The 22,068-nt window shown below is 29.9% G+C and overlaps 1 protein-coding gene across 2 annotated transcripts in view; it reads right to left on the bottom strand.

Moving 5' to 3' along the window:
- Window positions 1–14,591, bottom strand: part of LOC107169305 (prestin-like) — a 70,734-nt gene extending 56,143 nt beyond the window's left edge. For both annotated transcript variants that reach the window (XM_089226873.1, XM_089226874.1), the window contains exon 1: window positions 14,230–14,591. The gene's annotated coding sequence lies outside the window, so the exon portion shown is untranslated. The remainder of the gene's footprint in view (window positions 1–14,229) is intronic.
- Window positions 14,592–22,068: the final 7,477 nt, after the last annotated feature.

The following is a 22,068-nucleotide window of genomic DNA, read 5'->3' as shown; positions in this document are numbered from 1 at the left end:
AAAGTATACACAGGTAATTAATTATAAGCTATTGAGTTAGGTAAATATGTTTTACATGGATACTAATGTACTTGTACGTTAAATAGTTTTTCCAAAATGGCAAAAAGTTTGTTTCGTATTAATATATAATAATATACCTACATTAAATGGATATATTTCGTTTGAAATGATTAATTTTCATAAAAGCATTTTCATAAGTTTTAAATATATTAATTAAAAAATATCAAAAATACGATATAATAATTCATATGTAAAATTTTGACAGATTGCCGAAATTACGAAAATATTCTAATATTATTTTGTAAAATTTAGAAATATTTCTAATAAGGCTTAAACAGTTAAAAATAGGATTTTTTAAAAGTAATTAACACTGATACAAAATATTCATAATTTATATAATTTATATACTGAAGTATAAAAATCATTTCATAGACATTTCACATTTGAAGTTAAAATTTAGACAAAGTTTGTCGTAATACACATAGATAAATGTATTATTAATGGGGAAAAGATAGAATTTTTATACACAATGCAATTGTCATCAAAAATTAATTCAATCTACGAAATTACTAATTAAAACAATCAAATAAATTAGATATTTTAATAAAATTATAAATATAATTTACATTAATATTCTTAGTAATATAGACTATGATAGACCAGTCTTCACTCATAATTGATTTTCGTATCTATATGTATTGTTTTATCATCGAATTCAAATTAAAGTTTATTTATCATAATATATATTAGATACAGTAATTTTTTCAATGAAAAGTTACACTTGAAACATAACCCGTACTTTCCTAAAAACAAATTGTGACTTTCCCCCCCCCCCCTTTTTATTATTTTGATTTTATTAAAATATATAGAACTATTTAGCGTATGAACATTTTACTATTTTAGAACGTATTTAAATAGTTTATGATTTATCTTATTAAAATTATTAGATAATTAAATCAAATTAAATTATTAACATTAAAATATGAGCAATGATTTTAATTGAATACAATTATTTAAATGATTGAATTTATAATTTTGTATTTGTAAAAATGATCGACATTTCTTTTGTTTTTTTTATTCGTTTAAATAATATATTATATCGAAACTCATTTCCACCTTTATATTATTAATAATACAATTCAGTTGAGATAATTTGTTTTAGAAACTTTGTTATTTATATAACTGGATTTTATTTATCTACATAAAAACTAGAAACTTTGATCGTTTACTCGAAGAAACTGACTTGATGAAAATTCATTTAAGTAAGCGAAACAGGTCATAAAACAACCTTAAATTAGATTAACTTCTTTGAGAATTACAGTTTCTCCATAAGTTTAAACAATTATCCGTAAATAATCGAGTTGAACCTTACGCCGAAATACTTATTTATTTGAAAATAAACATAACCATATTATATGGTTATGGTACGATATTAGAATATTTCAATCTATTAGAAAGTTAAAACCTTAAGTAACATCAATGGCGGTAATACAAATACGATACAATAGCGGTACACTTATATACCAAACATATTTTAAAATTTTTAATAGGCACCGGGCACCCATCTATTTTTTAAATGTTGGTACAATGCACATTTAGCATATTTTTAAAATATTATACTCTAACGAGAATAATTTAATTAAAATTAATTTATAAATTGATTTTGGTTGATATTTGACTTATTTTTAAATACGTATTACAAAACTTTTTTTTTTCTTTGATCGTTAAAATATTTCACCTCTATTCCTCATATGGTAAATGTTAAAATATTTAATATTATCGTTTTATATTGATGGAAATATGACATATCTCATTTAGAATGTATGCCAATTGCCAGTAATAAACTGCAGTTAGTAAGTAAATTGATCCACTAAATAATGATATTCCTTTATTTATATTCATATAACATACACACGAAACAATTTATAATTTTAATGAAATTATTCAAAAGCATGTCAGTTTGTTATTTGACTCCTTATGAAATACTGATTTAACAACAAAATGTCGTTTGTCGAGTGCAGCTGGAACAACGAAAGTTTTTGTTTTAAACTTTTCTTCGAAACTGAATGCGTTCATTAAATTTTACTTACAGTTTACGTTATTTAAAAATAATAACATTTTTCCCAACTGTTATTTTTGTGTAAATAAAAACTCTATGTCTATAGGTACATTTATATTCATCGAGATATAACGTTTAATTTAACGATTCATAAATTGCATCGCCATTAGACGCGTACAATAAAACGACGAACGTATAATGATATATGTATAAAAATAAAAATAATGAGTCTTTAAATAGTCCCTAGATCTTGTTTTGATTGTGTAAAACTAAACTCTATTAATTGAACAAATATTATATTTTACGCTACTTAAAAGGATTCGATTTTAATTTAATTTTTCTTATATTATGAAGTCAACAATATTATTTTTAATTATGATAAAATATGTAAATTACTATTGTTATACTAAATACCTATATAATGTTTATCTTTGTCTGACAAATAATTTGGATGAGTATTAATTGATTTAAAATAAATACAATATTATGAGATTATACTTATGAACGAATTAATGATAAAAATATAAGCCCAAATTATTTAATTTTGCGAGTAAATAAAATTTGGTAAATTCATCTTACAACTTACTAAGGACCAAGAAATCATACGTTTACTTTTACTTTAAAAAAAATATCATACATCATTTAAAAATCTAAATTATGGTCATGGTTATTTTTTCTATACTATTTAATTTTTATTAACTTCGACCACAAGTTGCTATTGCTCGTCGATTAATTGAATAACTAAATAATGATGTAGCATTATAATTAATCAACCATATAACTGGACAATTGGTATTATATTATAATAATGTTAATTCAGATTTAATTTGATATGATTCGATGGAATTTTATTTTTATAATAATGATGCATGATTTTGATAATACATACTATATTGAGGATGTACATGTAAGAAGTTTAGTTGGGGGATACTATATCACCTTATAATAATTTTCATTCGAAAAAGCTATTACTCTTGGTCTTTGTTATTATCATATAAATGAATATCACACGAAAACGTGCTACTTTTTGATTGCACTTTGTAAGGAGAAAGAGGCAAGGCAAATCTTTTTAGGCACGTTAAACAAATGATTTTCATTTGAAAATAATCATCCACGCGACCAATGTCTTTGCACACATATTCCGTCAAATAAAACTTCTACTATAGTCAAATAAATTTCAATTAAAATAAAAAAAATCTTAATGATATAATGATATAATGGTTAAAAAAATAATTAAAATTAAAAATAAAAGTTATCAATAATTTATAAATTTTTCCAAACAAATAAGTGATAGTTTTCTTTTTGAAATTTACTTAAAATTATATAGGTATAATACTTAACAACTAAACTATTGCATTTTTGCTGTACTATTTTATTTATTTATTATGGTACATTTATTTGTTATTTCGATCATTAACAGACACCTACTTTAATATTAACAAGGAAATGTGATATTCCTATATCGAATGTATAGCGAACATATTAATATTATTGTCAAAATACTATATTGCTATCTAATAAATGTGAATAGCTCCTAACATAACTCAAGCTATAGTGTTCTTTGCATTACGCACTGTTGTTATACATTCCGAGCAAGGTAAAAACACTAAATACACAGGAATCAATAATTTCGTATGAATCAGATCGCGCGCTATACATTATTAGTTATTACTCACATTTTCGTGGACCGGAAACGCAGGTATTGAGGGTATATACGTTATAGGTAAACAATAATGTATGCACGATAACATGAATAAGATTTTGGCGAAATATAAAAAAATTCAAACGGCTTTAGGTCTGGAAGAATGATTACTTGCAATGGCCGTGTGCCTCGTCGTCGGGTTCTAATAATCAAAAAGCTTCTACGTAACGTCCCGCTGTTTCTTATACATTCTTATGTAGTATCGACATCGGTGGCGGTCGTTGTCGTCGACGGCATAAACATGGTATAAAAAGAAACGGAGCGTGCTCTCACTCTCACACACCCCACACATGTGTTCGGCAGAGAAAATGTAGAATAAAGATTTATGGAGAGAAAAAAGCCTGGTCGTGAAAAGCTGCCGTAAATATATCGCCGCGTGGCGGTGGCGGAACATTCTTATATATAATATATATGCAATAGCAGTAACCGATATATACATATATGCAAGTGGTAAAGAAAAAAAATAGTAATATATATGTAAAAAAAATAATAATAATAGAAAGAAAGGAAGAAAGAAAAAAGTGAATAAAGAGAAAACCCGTCGTGTGTGTGTGTGTGCGTGAGCGAGAGTATAGGGAAAAGGCGCACTATCCAATCGGTTGTCGGTGAAATATACGGTCCCGGGGCCTGGTTGCCGGCGTGGATAGGTTGGTGTGGAGTGTCGGTCGTTTGGCGGTGGGGGGAGGCGGCGTGTTGTGTAATATGTTTTCTCAAACGTCTTTCGAAATAAATTGTTTTCCAGGGCCCACGACGAAGCGTATTCCTCGACCTATATGTGGATAATAATACGGTTTGGCATGATGCGAGCCAGCGCTAACTCAGGCCGACTCAGTTCAGTCATGTTCGTAATGAGTAATGACAATAATATAGGTGCTTACACAGGTAAAATAATTGTGAATTTGTAATCTTACTTTAGCGTCGTTGCCTATAGTAAAACTATGATATGTTATCCTGGATTGACGTAATCATCATTGTGATTTTCTCGAATCGTCTGAATCTTATTTTTGATGTAATAACATACTACATACCACATACATGTGCGATGAGTTATGACTTATGACCGAGTGGTATGTAAAACTGCAGCTGACAAACAGACATAAGTGCATTAAAGCAGCGTTTCTCAATCTGTGGTACACTGGTACGGTAGTACCAAAAGTGGTACGTAGAGAGCTTATATGTGTATCACATTGAAAATCTTCATGAAAACAATTGGAATGGATCATTTTTCACATTAAATATTACTTTCTTTATTTTACATAAAGAAAATAACAATCGTGAATATTTCATTTTTCATTAATAGTAGGTACATGTTAAACGCTTATATTATTATAATTTTTAATACCTAGAGGAAAAATATTCCATACATGTAAAATAATGTATACATTTTTGAAAAGCAAAAAAAACGTTTTTTAAAGTTAAGTGTTATATAAACATTTTCAAACTGTGTGGGTGGTATTCATATATAAAAAAATTGAGAATCGCTACAATAAAGCACAAATATATGAAATAAAATCGACTAATGAAGTAAAGAGCACGTAGCGTTTTATAAGTGATAAAATCTATGTGAGGTCAAAATTCAAACAATCAAACATAAAGAAACCAGAAATCATAAATTTTTTCAACTTGTTTAAGATGCGAACCACATAGACAATAATGAAATATTATCAAAAACATATCGAGTAAGATAAAATTAGATAACTTTCCATTAACTTGGTACAGTACTAAGGGATCGCCCAATATTTCATTAAGACAAAATGAGAAAATCATCCATAATACTGTGTTGTTCCACTTGTGAAAATAATTGTTGCCTACTCTTTGATATTTCTTTATGACATTTACTCGTAGTTGGATTCTTTAAACAATTATTTTAAGAAAAGGCAGTCAAAAAAATTATAAAATTTTGACCTTGGTCAAATGTATTCATATCTGGATTTTACTGCTAACTTACCGACTTTCTCAGAACTTGCACAATGTGAGTTTTTGCGGAAATGCAAACTTAACACACTTATTTTTATGATACAAGTTATCATTGACTATACGTAGCCTTTCCTAAAAGTTTTATATTACCTAGGTGCTTGTTAGACCGATTCAAAAAGTCTTGAATATGGTTATGTTTGATGGTATCATTTCATACCACCTCCACCTCTTGACAAATCGAACGAGTTCAACGTAATTTTTTAAAGTTTGTTAACTACGTATTAAATACAAATTGTTACAACATTTGGGCAGAAATTCATTTGTTGATCACAAGCATGCGCTAGTATAAATACCCTGAATAACTTTCTGAACATTAAAACCTAATCACCACTTCTTTTGTCTCAAGTAATCCTCAAAGTTTCTTCAAATTCCACATTTTCCGTCGACTTACACTTTAATTGGTATTGTATCTCATATTTTTAGATCAGCTACTTATTATATAAAGATAATAGAATCCAATAGATGTTTGTTAGGTGATTTGGATCCCTCTTTCTCTCATCTATGTCTCGTCAATAATATTATATTTAATTTTTATTATTAATTAATATTACAATAAACATACTTTATTTTTTACTTTATATTGTTTTGGCATCTTTTAAGTCTGTTAGCTTATAATTGTGTATTACATTTCAAAATTTGTAATTTTTATTTCAGCTACTTAAATAAATAAATAATCATTGATTAATCAATCAATGCGTGATATAATAAATAATTATAAGTTATATAAATCAATTTACTCAAAACATACATATTTTATGCTATACATACATCATTAATATAAATAATTTGTTAGCTTTCCGTTCAAAACAGAAAGCTACAGAATTGATTAACTTGAGATAGATTCAAAAACTAGGTAATTCTTATGTAATAATTAAATATTAATTTCGATTTAAGCAATTTAAAAAGTTATTGTAAATATATTTTTTTTGTATTGTTTATACAAACATTGTGTATTTCAAAAGACGAAAATACCTATACTTAAAACTTAAAGATAAACATCTGAATTATTAATTTTATGAATAAAAATGTAGGTATTTTGGGGCTGTTATCGCCCCAGTAAATAAATTAGCGTACTAAGTCCATAAAAACGTATAATGTATTGATCGCCCGTTTCCTATATTAACCAACAATTATGAATGAATTTTATTTGATACATTTATTATTAACAAATTAAATAACTGCATTTGTGTAAGGAGTATTGTCTGTTAAAATGGTTTTTATCAAGGTAATTCAAATTAATTGCTAATAATGACGGTACAATAAAATTACGAATAATGTTAGTTTATTATTCAAAATACTCAAAAATAAGCACTTAAAATTTATCTTTAACACCACCAAGATTTATCGCTCAACCGATATGATTTATTTATCAAAATAATATAGCCAACTGTAATAAACATATTTGATTTTTACAAACTTAATAATTAATTAATATAAAAACAAAATATATTATAATTTATATAGTACAAATATGTATATATATATATATATATATTTAAAGTTTCGAAGATTTACCGAGCAAATACCTAACTTTAGATATACCAAAGTAATTAATATGTGTATAAATTTATAATAAATATTCACACAGTGATGAATGATAATATAATAATAATAATAATAATAATAATAATAATAATAATAATAATACAAATTGTACCCCTCAAAATTGCGTTATTATTTCCGCTCTGCTAAAAGCGATGTTCGTAATGGCACTCGTCATGGCAGTAGCCAGACCAATACAGTATTTCTATTCAAAAACCCGTTCACTGAGACCACTATAATATTGTGCCCTGCAATTATATTTACGCCGGATGCTGCAGTCCACTCGACAAGTCACGTAATGTAGGACTAAGTCCTACAATCAAAAATAATACCACTTTTGTTTAAGCCTCGCCGCCAATACTCAACTAATAAGTCTTCATCCGCTTCACATATTTTCTTTAGCTTTATTTTAGTTTGGACTTATCGATAATAGGTACTAAGAAGAACAAAGATAAAATAGTATGAAATACCAATGCGATAATGTCATCAATGGTAGATCACAAAACATTAGTAAATCACTTAGTTTACTAATATTTATAGGTAGTTAATTAGAACTTAAAATGACAGTCAAAATAGACCAAACATTGGTAGATTGTCGTTAACATAATAATTATTCAACAGATCAAAATTTTCTGAAAAAAAAAATACAAAATATGTATAATAACGTTACTTTTAGATTAAAATAATTTTGTATCCTTAATATTAATTTTTTTATTAATTGATAATATCGTTCAATAGGTGCGCCGTTTTACTGCGAGAACAATATACAAATATAATTTCTGGGTACTTAATTACATTTATATTCTATACTTTGATTGCCACCAATTGTTTGTGTTTTGATAGTTTTTCTAACCAGAGTATTATCTTATACTGAAAATAACGGGTCAATCAGAATTCAATCTTCAGCTTGAGATTTAAAACTTACGTTATCCTATTTAAATAGATAGTCCGTACTCCGTACTTTGTAGGTCATATATCATTATGGCTTGATAGTTAATTTATACCAAAAAATTGTTTTTATTTAAAATAATTTCCTGTTTTTCGTCTATGTTTTTAATTGTGATATTTTTATACTATTGCATTATTTTAACCGTAAATTTTTGGAGTATAATAATTCTCTAATTATTTTCTTAATTTTTTGGAGTTTCTGGAATAAAGCGTGCTTTTTTTTTAAACTGTAATTTTTATTTTATACTTTCTGTGAACAAAACAGATTTATTTTTATGCGCTTTAATAGATTTAATTTATTTTACAGAGTAATTAAGCTCTCAGATTACTGCGTTAGAAAATTGATAAGGAAACCAATCACGAAAATTTCCTAAATACATCACTAGGCTAATCATCACTGTACGCAAATAAAGGTTTCAATGTGTATCTTCATAATATTTCCTCTTAGTTATCAGTTTTATTCGTCAATTGTTACTCATATTGTGTGCCTATAATTCAAACAATAAACATCGTATCAATATACATATATTATTATATATTGGTACTCCTATAATAATATAATACGAGTAAATATATACAAGGAAATTTTAAAACATCAAGGTATCGCAGAAAATGTAATTTGTATACAATTCTTTTTTTCATCAAATTTCTCCACAGTAGCACAATGGCAAACAAATATATTGTGCCTTCCAAATGACTCTTGGGAAATCAGCTAGTAGTCTTGTGAACTTGGAAATAAATTTCCACGTCGATGGGAAATAAAAACATGTCATATTAAAACGTCTCCTCGAGCGTTATTTGTAATAAATAATAATTATAGAGTGTATAGTACCCACCTATATAATATTATATATACCTTTAAATATATATTGGAACTGTACGGCTATACTGGAGTAATGCGATTATAAATTATACGTGTATAATAATAATATTATATATAGTTTTCATTAAAATCAATACGCTTTTCAATAGAGTCGTCAGTTTTCAATATCGCGTCTCATTCAGTCATTCGTCGTTAACGTAAGTATTGTCATGCTAAACTGGCCAGCGGTGGTGGCAGGGGCGCGTAAGTCGATTACAAAAATATTATCACCCTCGTGTTCGCCGCCAACTATATAATATTATGTATATGGGTACAGGCAAGCAGAGTCGAGTGTACTGCCGGGTCATTATTAAAGGTCGGTAGTGGAGGGTGTCATTTATTTTTATTATTATTTTTCAAATCGAAAAGCCGCCATTGTTCAACGGTAAAAAACTTAACTTTTTTCTTTTCTCTTTAGTCACTACTCACGCACTGCGCACATTTAATACACAGCAAGAAATAAAGTCCGGAAAAAGCTATCAATTATATTCGAAATCGGACGACGGATCCGCAAAGAGGACGAATACGCGCGAGTTTATTTAATATAATATATATTTTCCTCTCTCCGTTTAGTTATTTATTCCCTTATTACCGAGGATAAAACTTTTCTGCTTCTTTGTCGTCCACATGCAACTATAATATATATTTTGCAGTACACTCCTTATTTTATTTTGTTTCGTAGTCGTTGGCGGCAGTGCGGGTGTAGTGAGGACAGTGATGATTTCTACCCCCTCCTATCTAACGATATCCGATCTCGTCCAAATTTTCGCCGAAGACCCGTTATCGTTTAGTCCACTGGCGCTACGAGTGCTTAACGACTTCCGGAGACGACACAAAAAGTCGTCGCGATACCATACGAATAAGTATATTATACATTGCTATACATCGAGACGGGTTCTTCCTATATTCGTGCGTTGGTCATATTACTGAAGTATATCATCACGAAGGCATGATCTCCGGCCTACGAGATCGGAAGACGTTTCCAAACGATAAATCTGGTCATCTACACGCCTAACATAATATATTAAAGTGGGTCCAAAACATTCTTTGTTTTGTTAACAGCACAATATATTAATACAGGCGAGTAGTTTAAATAGTAATAATAATATGACAAATGTACACGTGGTACCAAGACGATACAATTCTGATAATTTCGACGAATGCAATCGAAAACCGGCAGCGTTAATAATATATAATATACATAACTAGTATAATTAAAAAATATAGGTTTATTAAATATTCATTTATGACACGATTCAACATTGCTGTTTAGAGTCGAGCAACAGTTTTGATGAAGCTCAAAAAATTACTACAGGAGAACAACCAAAAATAAAAAAACCAAACTGCAAATATACTGTACGACGCATTAAGTACAATTAAATAAACCTGAGCATAGTAGGTATAATTAATTTTGTATTCATATGTTTTAACGAGTTTTTATGACAGTTTGACATTTATGATCAAATTTAAATAATATATAAGTTATGTTTATGTTTTTTTTTTTATTTTAAATGATAGAAAATGTACTATAATTTTTTTTTTTTCTAAGTGTATCGATGATTAAAGTTTTTGGGAGAAATTCTATGTTTAATCAATTTTATCCAATAATTTTTGAATGGTCTATGTTAAATTATTATTTAATAAAAATTATGAAAAATCTTAAGAATTATGATGTGCTTGTATGTAATATTGTTTTTTATTCGTTTTCTTTAGCAAATTAAATATAATTGAAATATTTAAAAACTTGTGATCAAATATTAAAAATTAATTTTCATAAAACATCATTAAAATATTTGTAGACGATACATTTGAAATCAGATAAACATGAAATATCTTAAAACGTTGCGTATCAAACATTAACAAAACATGCTTTTACAAAATATTTAAAGATCATACACAAGTTTTACAAGAATGGTTGCGTAATAAATATGTACAAAATTATTTAAAAAGTGTAAAAATTAAGCGTGTACAATAAGTAGTAGTATTGTTCTTCTGGCACGGTTTATTTAAATTGAAAAATAAAACTATAAATAGATATTAGGTATATCGATTAAGTTAGGCTTTATGGCGATAAATGTTTGTGGCAAATTTTAATTTGGTAATTTTAACATTTAAACAATGATTATATATGGCGTGTAAAACGATTAGAACGATTTTATGACATTTTTTGAACAAAAGAAAATTAAATTATATTACCTATATTATGTCCGATGAATACAAACAATATACCTAATAAAATAATAATAATAATGACAATACCTATAAGGCTAACACGTGTACATTGTACGAACTATTGTAATTCACTCGCACACGATTTATTTGTGAAATAATGATGAAGACGTTTTCTTGCTGACAAAAAAAAATTATATAATAATAATAAGATAACGCATAGTATTTCGAGTTATTATTTAGTGTATTATATATTATATATATCTATTAGTTATTACGTCATCACCGCGGGCACAACCTCGTTATGGTTTTTTTTTGTCCGACGAAAATGTCATCGCATTCAACCAAATTAACGGCTATGTTTAAAAAAATATAACACAATATATTATATATATATATATATATATATATATATATATATATATATATATATATATATATATATATATATATATATATATATATATATATATATTATATCATAATATTCGAAATCCGATTAATGTGGTGCGTGTTTCTTATATATATATATATATATATATAGTATTATACTAGTGGACGCGAGGCATCGACGAAAAGTTTCTTCATTCCACCGAAGACGGGACTTTGCGCTTTATTTGGCTTCATCCAATCCAAGCCAAATACTGGTTAAAATAATATAATAATAATACTGTATATCCTGAATAATATATATATGGATTAGGAGGACTACGCTTTCGAGCTTTGGATTGGGCGTGTTGAGACTACGTAAATATATGTACGTGTGTGTGTGTACTTAGGCGCTTGGAAAGCTGTAAAGACCTAATGAGGTTTCCGTACAATATTATGCGACTGTCAAATTTAATTAACGTAATTCGTCGAGAACGCTGCAGCAGCAGTAGCAATATTCGGTTATGTAGCCGTTAAACCTTTCCGACATTTTTAATACTCGGGGTCCGAAAAAAAATAAAGTAAAATAATACCGTTCAAGCTCGTGCAATAGGATCATATTTTTAAAACACCAGGTGTCGACCATAAATCCCCTAACATTATTTAGTCACAATGTTAGTATATAATATTATTACAATACGTCATCGAAAATTGCAATTTAGTTAATGAAGATCTAAATAAGAATTTGAGTGGCAGTTTTTGATTCCAAAAGCCATTTTTTATCTTCATACGTACAAAAACAATAAATTATTAAAAACAATATTATTAAAACGGGAAAATGGATATCGCTCTGCTGTACAGTAGGTTACAAGTGGGTTACTGTAATGGATGGAATAAAATTTAAATCTAATGATTTAAATCTAAAAGTAAAAATTCCCGATTTTTTCTTAATTTTTAGTTTTTTTATCTCAATTATTTAGAAAAATATTGGGAATTTTTAACTTTTGACCCCCTAAAATACCAACTAGATTCACATTCTGATCGAACGAGGTATTGAAATCGAAAATCGAAGCACTCTTTTACCGCCCCAAAACGTGATGATAGACACAAAAAAACACACACACATCATTATTATTGTAAAATCAATACATTCCTCGCTCCACTCAGAATCTAAAACCTGCGGAGATGTAATTTGCGTTTGTTTGATACATTTTAATATACACTATTTTAATATTATGTATTTTATATATATATGTGCCTATGTGACAGCAGGATAACAGACATTTCCTATACGCAAGAGATAAGGCTGCAGTATGCATAAAAAATAAAAATATTAATTTCTTAAAATTAATTTTGCCCGTAAAATGATATTATTATTTCAGAGAACAATCAGAAGGCTTTGTGTGAGTATAATATGTCTTTTAACCTGAGTGGGAGATAGATTAAATGAGGTTCTGATGCTGTACACCAATTTGTTATACTAGCAATCATTGCCGTACAACACAAGATTTGAAGTAAGTTGAGTATAGAAACCATTTTTACGATCCGCATAATTCCTTTTGTAATCTTTTTCCGTTTACTGGTGTGCGTGTATATAGTTAAACACATTGTGTAATTAAATATAACATCTACAACACTAAAATATATTACATGCTCATCGCCGTGTGTGCTTGTCTTTTGTAAAACGCAGTGTGTGCAGTGTACACTTAAGACCGGTTGATATTTATTGTATTTTATTATAATGTAGTCCGTTACAGCAACGAGCGTATACTCAAAAGCGAACTTGTATACTACAATATACTACGCAGTACGCACATTATACCTATACCTAAATATTTAAACCAAACGCTCAGATTCCGTACAGACCTATATGTCCTTCTTTTATGTTATTATCGATCAATAAGTATGTACCCGTTAATAGATGATAAATTAAATTAAAATGATTTTTAAGTGTTAATCGATATTGGTGTCGTGGGTATTTAAATACAAAATCATGATGGCCGATAAATTATATCATAATATAGGTACTATATAATATTATTATTATAGTGATCATAGTGGTTTCGTTTAATCCAAAGCAGATATTGTGTTCGAATACATCACACACGTCGTATTTACCACTCTCCTCGACTCCTTTTGATATTTTTATTTTTGACCGGATAGTGAACAAAACGCAAAACACAAACGTAAAAAAAAAAAAACAGTTTTTGCGTAAAATATAATCTATGCACAGACGGGCCAGACGAGAGTACAGAACGAACGCGACGGCAGTGCAGCCGATATCGTTACCCGGCGGCGCTGATAAATTCCAGACAGGTGTCTTTTATGAAATCATAGTATAATAACGGAAACGAGAGTGGCCGAGAGACGGCGTTGGTTGTACGTATTGTTGTAATAATAATTATATTATGTGTATATCATAAGTCACGCACAGACGTCGGATGAGACGCTTCTGCGACCGACGTCAACTAGCACGGTTTTACTTAAATTAATTTCCATCATAATCCACAAAACCCACAATCTCCCCCTAACCGATAACGTGGTGATGCGCACATAACACTTCGTTATAAATAGGTAATATAGTTACACGTTCTACGTTACCTGTGCAATGCTATATAATAATAACTCGGCGATTATAATATGACGTGCATTATATCATCATATTTTCGTGGGTCGTTACCGCAGACATTGGTTTGACAAGACGTGCACTCCATCGGCCGAGTCCATTCGCATAACGTAGACGGTAGGTCAGGTTAGGTTAGCAAGCGAACGACACATATGTTAAAATATTACCTAGTATATGAAATAATAAAATATTTTATTTTGTAAACCTAACTTTAAAGGTACTCGCGCGACGGCTGTCGAGTGCGGATCGAGATCGCGTTTACATTAATAATATTATTCGTATACGCCGATGCACCGAGCGACTGAGTGGTCCGCTGACTGAAAACGACCATTAATATTGTACGCGGACAAGGGCGACACGCATCCGCGACCTATAACACTGCGTATTGTTTATATTATGATATTGTGATGTAAAAATAATAATATTGTACACCACACTGGCGATAACGTCTCTTTTTTTTTAATACCGTATAATAATAATAATAATTACGCACGTCGGGTGTCGCGTTCCGTTGATCCGCGCCATCCACGCCATCCACGACTCGCCGGCTACGAGAAAATGGTCGTCGGCTACGGATCGAAGAAAAACAACTGTGGAAGTCTGCTACAGCCAGTGGCGGAGACGACGATATAATAGCTCAATATTATTTTAAAAGAGGAATTGCGAGCGTTTCATATAAATTATGACGATGATGATGCTGTACAATAATGCGTACGACTGTTATTGATACAAACGGTGTATTATATGTGCGCAGTCGTAATTTTTCAATTGAAGCGTCTACCACCGTTTACGTATTATACGACAGTTTTAATCGATTTGTTAAAATCGTATCCACAGTTTCCGAGCACAAATATTATTTATATATATACATATATATCTGTATATATTGTGTGTGTGTGTGTGTGTGTGTGCACGTATAAATGCGTCCGGTCAATGTTTCTGATGGTTTTAAATTGATATTTCTACGACACCCACTGACACACTGCACACACATAACGAATTGTAGAAAACTCCGCCAAGACTATACTCAATAATAATATCTATACAGGCCAATATATTCGACCAGCTATACACTCGGTAATCTATATAATTATTGTTTTCAAATGTGGTCTTTAACTAGTTAAAAAGTTAACTTAAGAAGTTTTTAACTGAGTGTTGAAATAACTTTGCCTTTCTTAGTTAAATATAATTTTTATAATAATAGTTATAATGGCTTTATACATTAGCTACTGTATACCAACAGGGTTTTAAATAAAAATAATATTAATATTAAATTAGTAATAATTAAATGATACTACGTATGAAAATTAACTTCTGTTATGTTTCCTTATAAAATATAAAACAATTTTTAATTTCAATTTAGAAATCAAAAAAAATGGCTGAGAAATTAGTGCTACACGTTAATCGGGTCATACTGTATAATATATACTTATATATTATGTTTATTGCATAGTATGACATTTGCCCGTAACTTGTAGCACTGTAATTATTATATATAATAGAATAAAGATAAAAACAAATTACGAGAATTACGCGTCACTGTTTTTTTTCCTAAGAAATTAGCCAGGGAATAAGCGTGTGTAGAATAAATAAAAACATTTTCATTGCCCTTAAATACGCTTTGTTAAAGTGATTATAAATATTACATATATTATATAGGTATATGCTATACAGTTTACAACGTTTACAATTATTTACAATATGTTTTGTTCACAGTATATTATAATATTATGACATGAATCTGATTATTTTTTACATCATTGAGCGTAAAAATACATTTAAAGAACAATATCTTAACACGACAGCCGTACAGAAATAATTTTATAGGTTACTCGTTGAAATCGATGTGGCTGGTTGTTCACAAATGAAAACTGTATTTTAAAAAACAAATCACATGACAATTATATTTCTTAAAATTAATTAGGCTAATTAAAAATATGTTTTCAATAAGATAAATAACCAACATAAATAGGTATTATAAAAAATTTCATACTCACACGAAAAAAAAATGAACTTTTATTAAACCACTAAGAATTTCTATCTGTTTCATCATAGAAATACTAAATATTCATATCAAAACTGTGCACTGAAAATCAAATAAGTGTACTTTGAAGATTGGAGTTCGTTCAATATAGATAAATAAAATACTGCAATACGATTTATCTTTTAGAATACAAAGTAACATTCAGATTTATGTATTTATCTATGTTTGAAATTTGAAAATTAATTAATTATTTCTTTGACATACAATTATGTTTTATTACATTTCTTAAAACTCTTAATAAATTCAGCATTATTATATTATCATAAACCATTCTTCATGATAATAATAACAACAATTTAAAAGAATGTAAGTATTTTGTGGTGAAGATTGTTGTGTGCGGGTATATAAAAATATATAATATCATAATATTATAATAGTCACATAATTCAAAACTGAATTTTATTATTGTAAGATTATATAATTTTAAGCTTAATTTTTAAAGTTTAAATATTAACTGGAGACGTTAAAACTTATTTTCGGTTATTCGAGTTTATTTTGTAAATTTAACTTTTCTCATCTTTTAATTTCATATTTAGCTTACCAAATTTTTTATCTAAACGTGAATATTCACCAGTTTCCATGAATATTCATTGTGTAGAGAGGCACAAAGTAAAACTGTCGTTTGTGTTGATATGAAAATACTAAAACAACGCAACAAAACAGGAACAAATTATCCCTCTTGTAATACATTTTCATAAATCGCTTTAATATACAATATTTCAGCATAATAGAACAGCCCGAGTTTTAAATGAGATATTGTTTCCACCCAAATTAACTCCCATAAATATATCATAACTATTTTGTGCCAAAATGTAATTATTACAATTGAAAATTAGATTAGTTTGGAAAAACTTGACGTGAATATTAATTCGTCCGTTATATAAACCGTATGGCTTACCTACATTATACATATCTAGTTAATTTTTATTTATTCTTTAAGTATATAAATAGCTCCACTGAACGTGTGTTTGGTGTAGGTAGTAGGTACCAAAAATAAAAAAATATTTATGTACAATAATATATAGGCAGATAAATATCAAGATAGCCACTATTTTGCCCGAGGTGGATAAGTCATTCAGGATCATCTAAAATCTAAAAAAATTTTGTGAAAACAGTCCCCCCTTATGTATAATGGTTCCATTTAGTTTTAAAAAAAACTAAATATGACGATACAGTATAATAATATATAAAAATATCATATAAAAATGAGATTGTAGGTTATTATTTATTTTACGTTTGTGCAATTATATAAGGTATCATGACAACAAATATGGGGATCAACACAATTTATTGAAATGTATTCCCTGCTCTTTATTTCACCAATACCGTAGCTTTCCACTTCTTATTGGCAATATATACATACAATATAGATATTATAAAACATGGACAAAAATTAAGGAATGAGAAGAGGAGAACTACCCGATATGGGCCGGAGGTAAAGGAGATGCGCACACTGAAAAACTATTACAACTGTGGTAATGCCTATCTATTTTGAAATGTATAAGATAATATTAGGTACCTATAATGTTCAATAGCTTACAAATATTATCACATACGTAATATCATTATAATATGCAGACGTCGGATGGGATTTTAGTTGTAGTTCATCGTTGCTCAGATACGATCACCGCTTTTCACATCATATAATTATAATTTATAATAATAATATTATACATACTGTTATTATAATTATATTAATAACGCGATCGGTGTACCCACTTTGTCTATCGTGGTCACCGATCTCACGAGTCGGTCCGCCGAAAACTGGGATAACAAAGAGGTTAGTTGGGTTATAGATTCGGTCTTTGACATATTATATTATATAATATGTACACGCGTGCATGGTTGTACATAATATTATGCAGGAGGTACAAGATAACAGGCACGTATCCAGGGGGGGTCCATGGGGTCTGGACCCCCCCTCCCCCGAAATTTGTCAGCTAATAAAAAAAAAGGTTTTATTTATCAATTAAATATAAAAATTGTACTAACAATTTATTTCGACCCCCCCCCCCCAAAAAAAAAAAAAATAAATAAAATCCTGGCTACGTGCATGCAAGATAATATGGCGTCGTTCCTGTAGTAATTATATATTATTATTAAAACAATATGTTAATAGTTCGGCGCGCATTGTTGTTCGCGGTTTTTGTTATTCCGTCCGCATGGTCAGCCGAAAAATTTGAATACGCCGCCGTGCCGTAGCAGTTTGCCTAAACCAGCGACAGTTCTCCGCTAGCTCGTTCAATTAAGACGCGTTTTTCCCGATTCGGTTATTTCTCTCGTCTCCGGCGTCGGATTACCATCTCCTTAAATTATAATATTATTATTATTATAAACTTGGCGTCGTGACGCACTATAGCGTGTACCTACGTGTCCGGGTTTTGATATCGTCTGCGACAATGCGCGACATCCGACGACGAAGTCTCGCCGCCCGTGACTATCGCACGGCCATCCCGTGAAAACCCTCATCCCGTGCACCAGAAATATAAAACACTATAATATACCTATCGTGTGACGACTGGACGTAATCGTATCTTCTGCAACGCTGTGGTAAGGGGGCTGTGGAGGGAGGGATCACGACCACCGACCAACAGCAACGGCGACAACTGACGAAAACCGGCAACGATGACGATCGTAATAATATAATAATAATATTATGCTCGTGGGATTCCGACGCGGTGCGTTAGTATAATATTATTACGTATTACGATCATTATTATACAGTCGGAACGTCGGCGACGCGTAAAGGAAAAATATTATACCGGCTGTCGCCACAAAAAATAAAGTAAAAATATTTTAAATTAAGTCTGGGAATTGAAAAATTTTGCCAACCACACGCACTCGTTATTAGGTATACAATAATAATATGTAGTGTAACGGCGCGTACTTATACCTATTATACGCTAAGAATCTGGACGCGTGATGCCTGCCCGACCTGCGTGGCGGTACATTTTCACAGCGCGTTTTATATTTTATACGATACCTACGTACATTATACTATAATAATATGCGCCCATGTGTGTGTGTGTTCGTACAATAGGTGATGAATTACACGGCCTCTGTCCGTATAATTTAATACCTTTCCAGTGTTAATGTATTTCGTCGAGTGGTGTGCGCCAAATGTGTCGCGCGCCTACAACCGAAATATTCACACGACGAGACGTCGTCGTTCGCGCACACATAATCGTCCGCCGCCGTCATTCATTTAAGAGCAAATTCATGACGGCCGCGATACATCAACAGCTGAACAGCCACATGGAGGTTGTAACTTGTAGATGGAGTTTCTCGAAAACCAAACATCCGAACAAGCGAGTGCGGATTGCAGCGTTTGAACTGATATGCTGCGGTGCGTGGCTCGAAGTGGGAAAAATTGAGTAGAGGAGCTCAAACCAACAATTTAAAAACTGCATTCCAAGTGCAAAATTACTTAACATAGACCCGACCTTATATGAATACGTATTATATTAATTAAAAATATAATTAATGTCAGTGATGAACATTGATTTATTTTCACCTACAAAATTTCACTATTGTCTATCACATTTAAATTGTGACTATTAATATCTTTTAAAATCAATTTTAATAAAAAAAATAATATTTCCATTTTGACAATTAAACCAACCAGATAAAAATATAAACTAACTGTCAACCTTTTTATTCAATATTCTTAATTTTTTAAATATTAATAAAGAAATAATGATAAAGTTAAATCGCGTTTGACGAACAAGTAGGATAATCGTTAAACAGACCAAATGAATCACGGGTGTTCCTATATCGTGGGAAAGATATTGAATTGACGTACCAGTGTGTTAGTGTGTATACACATGTTATATAAATAAACTAACTGGTCTAAATTTAAATCAAACAATTTAAATACAATAAATTATAAAATCCATTATATTTTTCAACCAACTCATTGATAAAATTTTAAGTCCTCATTAGATGACAACCGAATTCGGGCATTGGGTTTTACTGTTGCCATTCTCCTGTTTCAGTAAAAATAATAGTTAGGGTAGATACTCAAATAAAAAAAAAAAGAGGTGCTTTATCTCCTTAAATATAGATATTGTCTAAGGGTCTACAAACACACTTCGAGTACTGCTGTAATAGACGGGTGAAATATATTGTGGACGAGGAAGACACTAAGCAGGGATATCTTTTCAGAGCTTTACTTGTAATACGAAAAAGATAACTGTAATCAGAATCGTTATAGAAAAATAAGTAAGTACTTTCAGAATTAAAAACGATTATAAAAAATTAAGATTCTTCAATAGTTAATCGTTTTTTTTTTCTTTAACACAAAGGAAGACAAATAGGTACACGAGCACAATATACCAAAAGATTATTTATATAATTTCCAATTAAAAACAGTTGAGTAAAACATAGACATTTAGGAGATAATTTAAGACGTTTAGTATCAATAAGTGTTTAAAATGTTCAATAAGATTAAATTAAAAAAACGATCATTGATATGATATAAGTTATATCATAAAAACGTCTAAAACCATTGAAATGTTGCGAATGTTTGTGGTAGAAAGTTGTGTATACCTATCAATTTCAAAACCAAAACATTTTTTGTAAAATATATAATTATATAAAGAGCCTCTATACCAAAATGCATCACGCTAATTACACCTTATGTTATATTAAATAATTTTTTTTTAGAATTCTATTGGATTATGAAAATTAAATTAAATAGTAATATAGTATGCAACCCCTCACCGACTGCAAGTATGGATAATATGTTTAAAAAATGTTTGTTTAATTAACACGCTAGTGGTGTATCATAGTTGAAGAGATAGTGTTATTTCAATGATGATTATTGTGGATTAGTACAAACTCGATTTTGAAAAATGTTTTACTTTTAACTGATTTACATCATTTATCCCATGAACTTATATTATAAGCTACACACATTGCGTATAATGCCTGTATAGTGTATAGGTATAACATATAAATGTATGATAAGGATAACATACAGTGTATGCGCTGTTCGTGGAAACGGTTCGTATCGTTTATGATGGTGTGGCGCTCGCTGTCGGTAAACTATAAACGGAAATAAATACAATCGGTGGCGTTCAATGTTTGAAATGCAGTGTATATACATGAATATACTTTTTTTCCCCATTTAGAGAATAAAATAAATATTTCTCGGAGAACGGATACATCAAATATAGCTCGACGATGACGTTCGATGAGATCCGTATTGAGTATTTACGCAGCGGAACTGCGGCCGTCATCGAAGACTAAAGTTGGTAGGTAATAATATATATTACATCTATCATATATTGGTAGGTATGGTGTAAAAAAATAACCGTGTGCGGTCTTTCGGTTAGAACTACAACTGGTGCGTCTAGATAGACGTTTGTTAGGACGGGAAAACGAAGAATACGAGGCGGAAAACGAAATTATTTATCCAAGTGGAACAAAATAATACAATATTCCTACGACAACTATATAGGTACTATACCGAAGCTATTTCATTGTTTCGGGTAATCGCGTGAAGGGCACACACACACACACTGAGAAAAACGTTCTATTCGCTTGTTCCTCCCTGCAGTGCCATGGCAGGCGTCCCATTCGTTATACGACATATATAAATTCTCAGAACGTCACCGAAAACGCGAAATGAAATTTTAAACGCGAAATATCGTCTCAAACTATGTACCTATATGGCTATATACCATGTGAGTTTTTGTGCTGTAAATCTATACACCACGAAGTCGACGGAATGATGGGTTTTATAACGATTGCTAAATCACTATACCTA

The sequence above is a fragment of the Diuraphis noxia genome, unplaced genomic scaffold (genome assembly GCF_037042655.1).
Source record: "Diuraphis noxia isolate RWA-SAM2 unplaced genomic scaffold, SU_Dnox_SAM2 contig0004, whole genome shotgun sequence".
In the NCBI taxonomy this organism is placed as follows: Eukaryota; Metazoa; Arthropoda; class Insecta; order Hemiptera; family Aphididae; genus Diuraphis; species Diuraphis noxia.
This window is presented reverse-complemented; position numbering and strand designations above follow the sequence as displayed.